The sequence below is a fragment of the Rhea americana genome, unplaced genomic scaffold (assembly GCF_003343005.1).
Source record: "Rhea americana isolate MKP2758 unplaced genomic scaffold, rheAme1 scaffold_178, whole genome shotgun sequence".
NCBI lineage: Eukaryota > Metazoa > Chordata > Aves > Rheiformes > Rheidae > Rhea > Rhea americana.
Window position 1 is genome coordinate 1092216 of NW_028185905.1, and position 14496 is coordinate 1106711.

The following is a 14496-nucleotide window of genomic DNA, read 5'->3' on the forward strand; positions in this document are numbered from 1 at the left end:
GGGTGAAGGAAGCAGTTAAACACACCTTAAATTAACAGGGCTCAGTGGCGCGGAGCGCTTGCAGGCAGCACCTACCTGCTCTTCGTCTGCTGCCAGCGCGTTTGTATTTATTCGCACAGAGGCAYGCCGCTATTTATGCGCTTGTGCTGTGAAAATGCACTGTTCATCTTGGGAAACAGAGACGGGGCGTCAGGTCCGTCTCAATGCTTTATTAACTCGGTTGTTTCCCTATTAATGAATTAGAGATTCATACGTCCTTGTGACTTTAATTCTTCTCTCGTCCCTCCAGTGTCACTCGGCTTGTGTTGCTGGAAGCGTTCCACCAGATGTTTTCATGACTGAGAGTCCCTGTGTCCGCRGTGGCTGCGTGCAGGACGGCTGCCTCTCCGCCTCCGTTAGCAGCAGTGAAAAAGCCTTCGGCCCCCTTTCCCRGCTATTTAAGCCCAAATTCTTCTGTAGCGTTTCTGTGGGTGGGAAATGCATCCAAGCAGCTGAGAGGGTTCCTCTGGATCTTGCAGGGGAACAACCAYGCAGCAGTGGGTCTGGTGGTTGTAGGACCACGCTGGCAGCACCTGGTTGCATCTTTTGCTTCTGTTTTCTGAAATGGCATCTCATTTTGAAGACCTGCAACTCCCGGGAGTTCTCTCGTATTGTAGTTCCCCCCCAAAGCGCTGCCGTTCGCATCCCAGCTGCGTCCGCAGGTCCCTCRCGGGCCTGGGCAGCGTCTCCAGCTGGAGCCGGTCCCTCCCGAGCGGGTGCCTGCAGCTCGGGCCGGTGACGCSAAGCGGGACGTTGTCACCGCAGGGGTGATCGGGGTGTTGGAGAGCTCCTCTGAGCGTAGCGGGTGCGTTAAGAAGTGGATGAGTGCCCGCGCAGGGGTGGTGTGACTTAATGCAGGGCGCTTTAGGTGCGTGGCCCTTCCTACCTCTGAATTCAAGGGTTAGAAAACTTCTTTCCTTTATTCCTCTGTCTATATATAAGTCTGTGGTCGCGTACATATGAATTGTAACTGTTTTGAGACCACTGTGGTTCTTGTGGCGCATCTAAAACAGCAAACATGGAAAATGTAATTACAGCGTTTATTCACGGTGTTCACATTAGTGCAGCTCTCACCGATCCCTCCARCCCCTGCGGGTGTTTTCCAGGTGTGCGTTCATTATTCTTCCTGCAGGTTTCACAAAACATGGGTTTCCTTTAGCAGAGAAACTCTCTGATCGTAAGTGAAAACACCGGGGGCCGGCTCCGGACGCTCGCGCGCTGGAGGAGGAGGCGTCGCGTCCCGCCGTTCGCAGCAGCTCGTGCTGGAGAGGCCGAACCGAAGCGCGCGGGCCTGGCCTGGCGTCCCGCGAAGGCCCCCGGCGCTTGGTGGCTTGTTCCCACTGGCGCCTCTGAAAACGCACCCGAGGTCCTGGAGGCTCGTGCCTGTCGGGGGTGTTTCCTTTCTTTTTTGCTTTTGAGGGAGAGCATAAAAATAGGAATTCTGCACCGCTAYGAGCTTTTGCCGTTCTCTGTTGCCAACAGCACCTCGAATCATTAAGCCTGAAATAATTTTAATTGGATTCAGAATTCACCAGAGGTTTCTTTCCTGCATCTCTCTGCCTCTCCTGCACTGTGGAGCTGGGCTAGTTTCTCCGATATCATGGCAACCGTCACAGCGTAGGATACGGGAGACRCGCGCCTTCGCTTTGCAGCTCCTCTCGGCCACGAGTTACTATTTCCAGTACGGTGCGTGGCTCTTCTTTTACAGCTGCTTGCATTTAGTCCAAAGGTTGAGAAATAAATATTTCTGCTTCCTTTGGAATACGTGAACACCAGTTGAAAAACCTCTAAATTGTTTAAGTCCTTGAAATTATTTCTCTAGTTCATTGTAGAGAAACTCTTTTGATGCTCCGTTCACAACGGGAGAAGGATACAGATCCGTGGGGGCGATGTACCTGCCGGCCCTTCGGGGATGGACTTGGGTATGTGCGGGAGAGATAAAATTTCAATTAAACGTGTTGTGTGTCCCAATTAAAAATGAGGCATTTGTCTTTGCAAATTGAAAGATAGATCGGTACTTCACCCACACAGATATTCTTTTTCAGTTAATGGGTCTACAGAGTACATAGACCGCCTAAAATGAATTAGGCATTAATCAAACAGAAATGACTCGGTGCACTCACTACACAGAAAGGTGGGGGGAAAAGAAGTAAACATTAAAAATTCCACTTAAATAGACTGGCCTAGGAGTATTTGCAGGCCATAATGCAGTTTTTCTCTATATAATGGTGAGGAAAGGCTTTAGCTTCTTCTGCACACCCCGGAGATAATGAGGAATTCCTGTAGGAAGAATCAGAAATGCCACGTGGCTTAAATATACTGAAATTTCACACACCTCTGTGTTATTTTCAAAGTGATATTTGTGCAGTAGTTAGTTCTGTTCCTTTAGCTGGAGAAATAAAGCCGTAGGGCCAAGCTCGATAGAATAAGCATGAACATTAGCTTGAGATGTAATTCTTATTGAAAGATCCGGATTTCTCCTTGCGGTAGTTGTTGCTCTTTTCAAACGTTATGGAACCGATTTGGTCTTACCCACGCTGGAAGCGTCCTGCACGGGAGCGTTATCCCTGGGAGCTGCATTGCTCTGGTGCCGGCTCTGGTCCAGCTGGCGGGTTGCTGGCGGAGCTGCTGCCTGGTCCGGCGTCGGTCGCCGGCTCGGGGCGGCCGYTTTTGCCGCGCAGGCGTTTTGTCAGCGCCGCGCTCGCCCGCGGAGGAGATCGATCAGTTTTCTTAAGCGCCGGCGAYGCACCGTGCCGTCAGGGTGGGAGCTGCCTCCTGTTCGGGTGTCTGCATCCCTGCTGATAAGCAGGGAGCGGAATTAAAAGCTGAAATTGTATTGAGAGCCCCTATCTTATTTTTCCCGTCGCCTTGCAAACCAGCAGGGTACAGAGCAAGCGGCAAGCGCGAGCGCCGGTCTCGCGGCGCTTGGCTGCCCGGCGCGGCGTGCTTCCCCGTGCCGGCGTGGCGGAGGCGTTTACCAAAACGCGCCTGCAGGTGCAGGTTTGSGCAGGGCCAGGTGGTATTTGCTGCCATGATAAATACAATTTTGTAGGGCAGCTGGCAAGAAACCTGCCTCGGGAAAAGCTTGCACCGTCAGAGCACGGCGAGCGGAGCTCCGGGCTCTGCAGCGCAGCTCAGCAGGGAGCCGGGAATCTCCTGCGAGTAACGGAGTCGTCCAGGGTTCGCTTTCCMGCCCGGGAACAACCGGGAGCTGTTGTAAACGTGCGTTTCCCTTCGCCCGCTGCGGGCTCGGAGCGTCCGGCCGCTGGCACAAAACCGCGGCTCGGCGTTGAGAGGGAACCGTCGTACCCGCGGGCTTTACAGCCGGGCGTTCGGCTGCTGACGTCCGCTGTTCCCCTGCGCCGACGCGCGTCACTGGTGCCGTGGGGTCACCTGCAATTTAAATGTTTAACGAAACGCTTAAATACTTAATTGGCCGTTGCCCGCTGCGAGCGCAGCTGGCCGCGGCGTGCCGCCGGTTCGCCGAGGCCCCGTTCCTTCCGCTCCGCTCCGCRCCGAGGGGCCGCGGGCCGCCCCCGTTCGGCTCCTTCCCAGGGGAGCGCGGGATTTTCCCCGGGGGCTCGCGGTGCTCAGCCCCCGCCGAGCTGCAGCCCTGCCAGCAGCGGCGCTTGCAGCGGCCGGAGAGACGCCCGGGCTCTCGGAGCGCGGCGGGGAGCCCCGACTTTTTCATAAATACCCRCTTCTGACGTGCCTTAAGCCGCCGGCTCTTGCTCACAGTTACGGGTTCGATGCAGCAAGGATGTCCGCGTGGACCGTGGGGGTTGATTCGCCCTCGCGAGCGCCGGACGATCGCGGGCGCGCTGGGATGCGTGTGCACGCGCGGGCACGCACGGCGCTGCCTCGTCCCCCCAGGACCGGGGCTCGGAGGACGCGGCTCGCCCCCTGCTCGGCGCCAGACCTCCCCCCGGCCGTCRGGGCTCCTCGGCCCGTCTCCGTCCCGCTCGCTGGCCGCGGCCGGGCGGGTCTCACCTCGCCTTCGCTCCTCTTCCRTCCTCTCTGCTCGGTTGCACGAGGCTCGGGTTCTCCAGCGCTGCCCCGGCACGGACGTCCGCGCTGCAGACCGCCGGCGAGGGCCGGACGCGTCTTTATAGGCGGCTGTGAACCTTACCGGCCGCGCGGAGCGTTTCTGCACGTCCAGGTCCTGGGCAGGGAGATAGGCAGCTCGTGGAGGGAAGAAATTAAATATTTCCTGGGTTTGCATTTTGGATTATTTCCCATCAACCACAGAAGAGTAAATGTGACGAGACTGCRTAATCAGCCTGCCAAATGGGAGTGCTTACCCCAAGGCCATTTTGTACTGTCACAAGCCCAAATCAAACCTGCAAATCTGCTCAACTACTTTGTGTTTCTGGAATTTGAAATCAAAACCTTTTTTGGTAAATACTTACATATTAAAAAAAATTCCCAGGGCTGAGATTTTCAGTTGCCAGTTTCATTCAGTGCAAACGCTTTGAGTTAGCGACTCCTGCAAAGCTGTTATCTCCAGTATAAATCGTTACRCAATCCTAATTCTCATGCTGCAAATGGCTTCATTTTGAAAACATCGCATCAAAGTAGACCCAGAAACAATCCCGTTTCTGTCGAGAATCCAAGATGCTCGGGGAGGATCARGAGTTCAGCCTGGCAAACTGCTCCAGAGAGCAGGTTGGGCTGTTCCTGGGAGGATGAGGAGCAGCTTCCTCCCCCAGCCTCTCCCCTGCATCCCGACCGAAAGCTGTAGCTTACGCTGACTTTGATGGCGGGAGGACGCGGAGCCCCGCGCCGGCGGCGGGTCGTCGGGCTCCCCCGGGGCTGGCACGCGCCTGCCTGGGCCGGGCGCGGCGGCGAGCGGCCACCGCCTCCCAGCGCGGAGCGTGACCCAGCGGCAATCCGTGCGTAGTCTGGAATATTTTTAATGGCTTTTAATTTTGCCGCGGCCGCGGAAGAAGACCGAGGAAGAGACCGCGCGTGCTACGAGGTCGTCAGTCCTCCCAAGAGCCGCCAGCGCGGCGGCTGCCGGGTTCACGGTGGTTTTCTGGCTCTGCTGACGCAGCCTGCTGCCCCCGGCACCCTCGTAAATCCGCAAACCTGCGGCCGTCGGTGAAGTCACCGCGTTTCCATCGGCGTGATRGAGGAGGGTCCCAGTCTCTAGCCTTTCGCTAATTATGCTTAGGTAGAGATGCTTCAGGAAAAAAACAACAACAACAAAAAAAACCCCAGGTCACTGCTCTCTCTTCTTCCAAATTTCAGGATTTCTGATTAAGCAGGAGCCCAATCTAGGTCATCATGTGCTGGGTTTACCAAATCAATTTTCCTTTGCCAATTTTGATGAGACTGAGATTTTTGGAGTACGCGCCTTGGATCCAACAGGAGTGCTAACGATTTGGCATTGTTCTTGGTAAATCTGTGTTGTTTCTCCTCTTYTTCAGTGTAACATAGTGAAAAGCAAAGAGAAAATAGAGAGGGCGGAGCTGAGCGTAATTTTGAAATGTTGGAGAAGAGAAGCAAGTCGCACAAACGGGACAGCTCTTGCGTGACGGACGGCGCGAGCTGGCGCTGACCCTGGCAGACCCGCAGGGCAGCCCTCGCGCCAGGGCGAGCCGTCAGCGGACAAAGCCCGCACTGTGCGCGGCACAAAGCGGCTTTTCTTCCCCCAAAGCGTGCGCATCCCCTTGTTCCAGCCACTTTTTTTTTTCCTCCCACAAACGGCGCAGGGGAAGTCTCCCTCCGGGTCTGAGCTGGACTTGCCCGCAGTCGCTGTCGTCCGCCGTCGCGTGGGCGGTCGGGCCGTGGTTTTGCCCCGGGTGCCGGTGAAGAAGCAGAGCGCGTCCTTAGCGTCGTCTCCTGCGGCCGTAACGCAGGAGGCCGAGGTGGAGCGAGCTGTGGTGGCGCGGTGGGACCCAGCTGGTGGATGCGGTGCGGAGCTGGTTCCTCCTCCTCGGTGGGTCCCTCTGACGTTCGAGTCCTCCCTGTGGGCAGGATCTGGCTGCCGGCCACTGCTCCCCTTGGAGCTGAAGCAAAATTCCCGTTGACCTCAGAGGCGCAGGGCTGAGTCTCCGAATAAATATTTAAGGTGTGCAGATGGCAACACAGTCAACTTGTGTGCCTTTCTGTCCTGTGCTAAAATAGAAAGAAAACGCACGTCTTTGCCATATCACGCTGACCAGAGCTGGGAGCAGGACCCGGAGCACGGAGCACTATCCCGGCAAAGCCTGGGAGTCCCTGCTCCCAGGACAACCTCCTTGTGCTCCGTGCGTGCTTGGTCTCCCTCATCTCGCTATGCAAAAGGGACTCCACGGAAGCTCTTTTTTGGGCCAGCAGGTGTTTCAGGCTGCACGAACGTGGTGGGTACGTGTGCAGCAGCCGGACGCACCGGCACTGGCGCGAGCCCGTCCACAGCTGGGGAGGTCACGGGCGAGTTAATGGAAACGCTGCTCGATGCATCAAGGGACTCGGCTCCCCGGTTTTCAGAGTAGGGCTGAGGATGGTAATAGCAGGAAGAACATCAGCAGTATGATGATGATAATGACAATAATTAATGAGAAAGCTTTTTCATCTTTAAACCTGTTCCTTTTGTCTCTCCGAGTGCTTTGCACACATCGGCTGGTTACTCCCGGCAGGCGCCCGCGGAGGAGACGGGGCCAGCCGCCTCTGCGGGGCTCGCGCCCAGCAGGTTATGCGCAGCTGCTTTCATGTTCGGTCATTTTGTTCAGAAGTTTAGATGTTGTGCTAGATATGACAGGCTTCGTCTTTAGTTTATTTCATGCTTTTGAAAAATTTACTTAAATAAATTGCCAGATAAACTGCTGCTTTCAACTTGCTGACCTGCAGAGGTATTTTAGCCTTACAATGGTGCCGTCTGGGAAAATTCAAGCTTTACAAGTTTGCCTGAGATAAATGAATTGCATTATAGGTGTTTTTACATCTCAGACCTGCATTAACTGCAAAGTGGGTCTTAGCGACTGTGTGTGTTGGTTTAAAGAAGAAAATAAAAAAGTGAATTTCCTCGTGAGCCCGAGCGGCTGGGATATTTACCCCAAATGGTTTTGGCTGGGAATGAAGCATAGGGCTAAGTTGTAACAGAAGATGGCAAAAAGCTGAGTGCAAAAATAAATCCRGTGCCTGATTCCCGAGGCTGGCAAGAACCACGTGGAAGCATGTTAATGGCTGCCGCGTCCCGTGTCGCCCAGGCGGTCGGGAAGAGCGGGTCCGAGCCCCCTCCGCACCGCCGCCGGCCCTCCTGCGGTCGCCCGAGCTCGGCGTCAGCCGGATGCGGTGCCGGGGGGTCCGGGGAGCCGCGGCGCGGTGCCACGAGCGTCCCGCTCCGCCGCGCGCGCTCTTCTCGGTCCGCCCCGTTTTTAGCGGGAGGAGCGGGGGGGTCGAGCGCCGCTGCGGCCGGGCCTGCTCGAGGGCTGCCGCGCCGCGGGGGCTCCCGCCGTCGTTGCCGGGCGCGAACCCGCGGCGGAGCGCGGGCGGACGGGGACGTTTCCCCGCGGAAAGCGCGTGCGCGGCAGGGAGCAGCCGGCATCCTTGTGGATCGAAGGCAGGCAGCGTGGCCCCGGGTGATGGGGGTCTCCGAGCTTGGCTGGTCCTCCGGCGCCTTCGGCAGACCTTGCAGGCAGGCAGGTTCCTCCGCTCCTCCCCGCGTCCGTGCGGGAGCTGCGAGGCTGCGGGCAGCACYGCGCGGCCCCGGCTTGAAACAAAGCTGGAATTTCCTCCCTGCTTCGTGCAACGCGTAGTCCAGAACAAGCAGTGCGCATCCCAGACGGGAGCTTGAAGCGCAGGTGAAGCCTTGTCCYGGGTGCAGCGTCCTGGCTGGAAAGAGCTTGCAAGGCGAGACGTGGGAAAAGTCGGGCCGCAGCGGACGGGGAAGGAGGAAGGACGTACCTTGGCCGAGCGGTGGCCTGCTTGGTCGTGGGCTTGCGCGGCACTGGGAAAGGGGGGTCCTTAGAGAAAATATCCGTGGAAGCAAACAGGGCCGCGCCAGCTGGGCCGTGCAGCACCCGGGCGGGGGCCCTGGTCCGCGGCGTCGCGCCCCGGCCCCGCGCGCGGAGGAGCGTGCCTGGGATCGCTCCTCGGCACGTGCCGCKTGGTCCCGCCTCGGGGGGCAGGAGGGACCAGGAGACCGTGCAGACCCAGCGCCCCGGAGCACCGGCCCGCGGAGGGAAGCTCCCAGAAATCTGCCGGAAAGCGACTTCCCACCGAGCCTTCCCAGAGCCGCCCGGCTGCTCCCGGGGCGCCCGGCGCCTCCCAGACGAGGCCTCGCTCGCGCTACCGCGTCCTGCTCTGGCCGAAGAAACCACTTGCTGCTTAACCTTGGCGAGAAGGGGGGCTGGTCCACGCGTGTCTGGGTGACATGAAGCAATGTGACACTTTTGCGCATGATGTCACGCTCGTATAAAAATACTCGTGGCTGTCCACYGAGATATTCGTATAGCAGCAGCCAGCCAGCGCCGAATCTGGGGCATCTGCAACCGTGTTGCCCGTGGCAGTGAATTTCCATGTTGTCGTGTGCAGTTAATAATTTTACTCATCTTTACTGCCCTTTCCCCCAGGAGCAGGGGGTGGGCAAAGGAGGGTTTGACATTGCAATCTCTGAGTTTTGTCAGCCGCTAATACGGACYGAGGGGTGCCGTGATTCGAGGGAGCGGGCAGCCGCCGCCGCCAGGTTGTTCACGGCCTGGCAGGATGTCGGGGTGCTTGGGAAAATAAATGAGAACAACGTGGTTATGCTGTCTGCTGGGGTACCGAGTGGAATTACGCGTTACGAGGACGCCCCGAGGGCGGGTGAGCCGCGGACGCCCGCTCGTCTCTGTTGGTGTCTCCGAGCAGCTCCTGCTGCGGATGTTTCTAGGCGGCCGGACGGCCGATAAGGGAGGTTTTAAGGGGGTGCCTAGAGGTGTTACCCAGAAACGTTCTCCTTCGTTCCGCCCTGCCCTCCTCCTCCCCCGCGCCAGGAAGGGAGAGTGGTTAGGCTTCCCGGAGAAAGGAAGCGCCGGGAGCGACCGCGGACGCGGGTCCCGCGGGCGGGTACGCGCGCGAGCCGCGGTCTGCTTCTCCCGCGGCGGCTGCACGAGGGCGGCTCCAGAGCCGGCGCGTCCCGAGCAGGAGCAGGAGCAGGAGCAGGAGGAGGAGGAGGAGGAGGAGGAGGAGGAGGAGGAGGACGAAGGGTGCAGGAGCGCGCAGGTCTCGTTCGCCAGCTCGCGCCCTGCAGCGAAGCGCCGTGCCGATTACCACGGCGGCTAATGGGAACTTCTAACGGGAGCCGTACGTGCAGCGTGCTTGCTGGCCCTCAGGCAGGCAAACTATAAAAGAAAGGAGAAGAATCCCCACGTTAACGGGCAGGCCACGGTATTTTCCATAGTTTTTCACTGCTGATACGACAAGAGAGCTAATAATGGCAGAACTCATGTTTGCAACGGTGCCTCAGTGTTAATTCCCGGAGGAGGATTGCTTTTCGGCAGCGGTACCGCGYAGCAGCGCGGCCAGGCAGCGAGCCGGCGGCGCGGCACGCCTCGGCTCGGCTCGACGTTCAAGCCGGCGGGACGAGGCGTGCCGCGGGGCATCCCGGTCGCCCGCGGGTGACCCGGGACGGCAGCTTGGCGATCGCTCCCCGAAATCACCGTGAAATCTGAAATTACACGTTATTTTCTAATTACAAGATACGGCGGTGGGAAAATCGCGTTTTAAGGGAGGAAGCGCAGGCGTTCCAGCGGTGGAGGGCCGGCTCCGCGCGGCCGCGCGCCGCTCGCCGGAGGGGCTGCGGCCGGGGCTCCCCCGGCGCCCCCCGCGCAGCGCCGGCACGAGACGCGCTCTCCTGCTTGCAGACGTTTGGGGTTCGAATCTCCCCCTKCTCTTTTGCTGCAAGCCGTTTCGCTGCGGGGTCTCCGAGGAGGGGTCAGGCCTCTTTTGCTCCATGCAGCTATGAAATCCTGAGCTAAAAACTTAAAAAATCACCCATTAGGCGAATGAGGAGTATCCTTGTTAAAGTCAGGGAGCCCAACCTGGTCGAAGGCAGCGTGGCGCTCGCGGTGCCGCGGCAGGTCTGCCTCTTGGCTGCTTTTCTGAGCAAAGACTTGGTGCTGAGCTTCGGGTCAGGTGGCTGCGGTGCTTCGGAGCACGTCGTAGGTGCCCTAAAATTGGATTTACTGTCTCAAAGAACCATGGCTGCAGGCCCTTGTATTTCTGTGCAGGTGTATTTGGTAATACTTGGGTTACAGCAGCAAAAGCAGAAGCCTTGGAGCCAAATCCCTTTGGCTGCACAGCTTGCTCTGTCGCACGCTTCTCCGCTGGCAGAAGCACAGCTTCTGCCGGAGTTTTCTGTGCGTTACTTTGGGCGTTGAAAGGTGGGTGCAGCCCGTCCCTAGGTAGTGCGGTGAGGGYGTGAGCAGGCGTAACGGGAGTGTGAAGTAGCATAGTTTCCTACCAGAAAATCTCCATTTGCAAAAATTGAGTAATTCTCTTTGACAGTTTTTTCTCTTCTGTGACTTTTTATAGCAGTAATTAGTCAGAAAGTATTGCAGCGATGACTGCTAGGCAAAGCCGCTCTTGGATTCTTATTTGGTAATTGCAGGTGATACTGCACTGCACAGGAAGAACACATCTATGCAGATTTTAGAGAGGGCAATAACAGCAGATACTGAGCTATTAGATTTATATTCTAAAGCATTTCCTTCCGCGATCAAAAACATGGGCTTGCTTTCCCTGCAAGCGTTGCTCTTGCATTTTAAGGCCTCTGATGCAGATCTCCAGAAAACTCAGCGGAGGGAAGGCCTCGTTAAAGCACGTTGTTGCTATGAGTGGTAACGAGCTCGGGGCAGAGGGCTCGCGCCGCTTCCGCCCGCGCTCCTGCGTCCCTGCTGCACCGGGGGCTCGCGAACCCGCCGCGGCGAGGCGGGGGGCCCGCGGCGCCCGCCTCCCGGGTTTCGGGCTCCCGGCGCCTTGCGACCAAAGGGAAACGGCTCTTCTGCCCGGGGTTTGCTGTCGTTCGGGGAGAAGCCCGAGCGTCCGCGAGCCTCCCGTGCGTTCCTGCGCGGGTTCTGTGGCTGGCGCTCGGCGCTGGCTAACGCCCGCCTTCGCGCTGCAAAGCTGGGAATAAAAGGAATTTTAGGAGAGAACTGGTGTTAGAAGTTAAATACTTCTTCTACTGGAGATTAAACCAYGTACTTTTGCTTCCACGTCCTTTCCTATGTCCTTTTATCTGCTGTTACACGTTAGAGAGRCATCGAAGTTAGAGTATTTGTTGAAGAGGCAGTAAGAGATGAGGTGCTGTGACATCTTTTGGAGCCTGGCAGCTTAATCAGTCACACAAGTGATTATTACACAAAACAGCCCCCCCCCCCAAAAAAAAAAAGAGGTTTTAAGCCTAGAAAATGCAGCTTAGGGAGTTTGGTCTGGCTGAGCAAGTAGAGGGATTTGGGGAAGATACCAGATATTTAATGGATTTTAGTCCATGTCAGTCCCCAAAATACTGGATGATACAGAGATGATATAGTCACCGGGAGCTGCAATTAGCTGCTGTAGCACTGGGTGTTTAGTGCATTAGTTCTAACAGAAAGTGTCGGTAAGCGTGGGAAGGGTTTGCAGGGAGATGCTCGCGGGGTGAGACCGCTCTCTAACGCGTGCCGTCTCGCAGCGGAGCTGACGCCGGGGGGAAGAGGCGTTGGTCCTCCTGGAACCGCGGCGGGACGGACGGCGTCATCCCCGACGTCAGGAGAAATACCTGCAGGGAGACGGAGCCTTTCTCTTCATTAAAAGCACGCGCAGCAATCCGAGAGGGCTTAGCGCTCCTGCCGCGGGCGGCGCGGGCGCGCCGTGCGGGAGCCCCGTCCCTGCGCAGAAATCAGTGTATTCTCCTATTCCGCCGCCTTGCCCGGCCTCTGTCTAAATGCAGGAAACTCCCCGGGCGCACCCATTAGCTCACGCAAACGATAACGGTCACGTGCGAACCCCCCGCTGCACGTGCGGGGTGCCCCAGTACACATCACCTGTGTTAGGCACAAACGTTAAGTGCTAGTAATAATAAAATAATGATGGGTATTAAGAGCAACTATAAAGTAGGTTCATCACTGAACAACATTTCTCAGCATTCCCATTTAACGGACTTCTGTGGTGCAGCAGAAAAGCTGATAAATAATAATTTGTGCTGCTGATGGATGATAAAGGTTTGCGCAAGATGGAGTAGAGCTGTTTTAAAAATACTGCTTAATATGCAATTATTGCTAGTGGCCGTATGTTGTTCTGGGTATAAATAACGAGGAGATACTGTCGCCTCAGCTGCGGGAGTGCAGCGATTTGGCACCTCTGGCACCGTATCTYGGTCTTGGCAAATATGCAGAAAACAGATCTGCAAAACGCAGACTTTTGCAGCAAACAGTGCTTAGCAGTGCGCGGAGCGTCACGGGGCCCTCTTTGCAGCCGGCCACGGCCGTCCTCGCTTCAGAGCCGCGGAAATGCGGAGCCCGGCCCTCGCCTTGCCGTGTCCGTCTCGCGTGCTCGTCGGCGTTTTCCCGCCGCGCTGGTGCCGCGGGGCTGTGCCGGCCCTCAGACGGGCTCCCCGGCCGCCCCGGGAGCTGCCCCCGCCTGCCCGCCCGCGCGCAAAGGCAGAGCTTCTCGGGCAGCCTGCAGCGGCCCGAGGGCACGCGACGGGGTGCAGCGGGCTCGGGACAGGAGGGCTTTGTATGGGCTATACGTGAGGTAGGTATAGATAACCTAYGGACAGGTAGATCTCGTATTTGTGGTGTCACAGAATGGTTGAGGTTGGCCTCAACCTCTGGAGATCATCTAGTCCAACCCCCCTGCTCAGCAGGGTCACCTAGAGCATGTTAGACAGGGCTGCATCCAGGTGGACTTAGAGTATCTCCAGAGAAGGAGAGTCCACCACCTCCCCGGGCAACCTGTGCCAGGGCTCCGTCACTCTCATGGTGAAGAAATTCCCCCTCGCGTTCAGGCAGAACTTCCTGTGCTTCAATTTCTGCCCGTTGCCTCTTGCCCTGATCACAGGACAGTGGAGAGTGGAGAAACGAGTCAGACRCCGTTCAGTCCTCAAGCCTCCTGTTTCTGGGCTCTGACAAGAGCYTGCCGAGGAATAGCCACTGCTGGCGTATGTCTAAACTCTCATACGGAAGTGCACACCATGACAAATGCTGGCAGAGCCTGCTGGAAAAGTTGGATGTCCTTTGGACCATTCACAATTTCATTCAAATACAACTAGATATCTTGTATATCACTTGCTTTCCCTCCTAAATACCTGTGGAAATCACTGCCATGCTTCATCCCAGAAAGAGGTGTGGTAAAGTGCTTCCACAGGTTTAATGGTAAAGCCGGTCTGGAGGATTTGGGAACAGATGCACAACCTTGGCGTAGACTACATGCCATAATCTACACTTGGTTTCTGAACAGGGAATATAGTTTACCTCTGTGTATTCAACAGTGTTACCTTAATTTGCATGAATGTTGTTAAGGTGTAGCTTAGTGAGAGCATCGCATTCATCTTTGTGACATGTGTTGATACTGAGGTTCACACCTGAACAAACTGCCCATGAAATTCAGGGTGGCAGTTGCAGTGGATGATGATAGGAGCCCTGATGCCACCATTRGGGCACAGAAGATGGATATAAGCAACTGAGAAATTAGCTTCTTTGCTATTCTATGATTAATGGAGCTGAAAAATTCTGTTTTACTCCAAGAAAGATTCCCATTTGTATGCACAAAGTAGCTTTCCTGGGATGTACAATATATCAAGGTGAATTGACATTGCAACTTGCTGACTACCACAGGAGTCCCAAGGAAACGAATGATAAACCTCTGCTGGATGTTTACTGCTTTTAGACTGCTCRTCAGTGAAAGCTGAAGGGCAACTATTGAAGACATTCAGAATCAGAGGTGAAATGTAAAAGCAAAGGAGGTGAATCAGGAGATGAGAGTTGCCATCTGCCAGGACATCGCTTTGGTAGTGGTAAATAACCCAGCGTTATGGAAATACAGGAGAATATCTCGGGGCGGGGGGGGGGTTATATATGGTGAAGTGGTTCTTCTTTAAATGCAATATGGAAAGATGATGCTGTGCCCTGAAACCGAAGAGGAAGGTTTGAGTACAGAGCCTGTGAGAACGTGGGCATGGAGCAGGAGGCGTCCATCCCTGGGGCGCTGGACTGGCCTCTCCGGCAGAGGCAGGTCCCCCCCTCCCCCCCGCCTGGCCGTGCTCCTCCCGACTGCTCCTCTGCAGTGCTGCTGAGGAGCCCTGGGTGCTGCCTTGTCCAGCTGCTTCTGCTCGGGTGGGAACAGCTGGAGGAGCCCCGGGATGGAGGTTGTCATTGGTGGTGGTGGAGGTTGTTGKTGGTGGTGTCCCCAGGAGCATGGTGCACTGAGCACAGAGGTCATCATTGTCATCAGTGGTGGAGGTTGTCATCAGTGGTGTCCCCAGTAACATGGTGCAGTGAGCACAGAGGTGGAGGT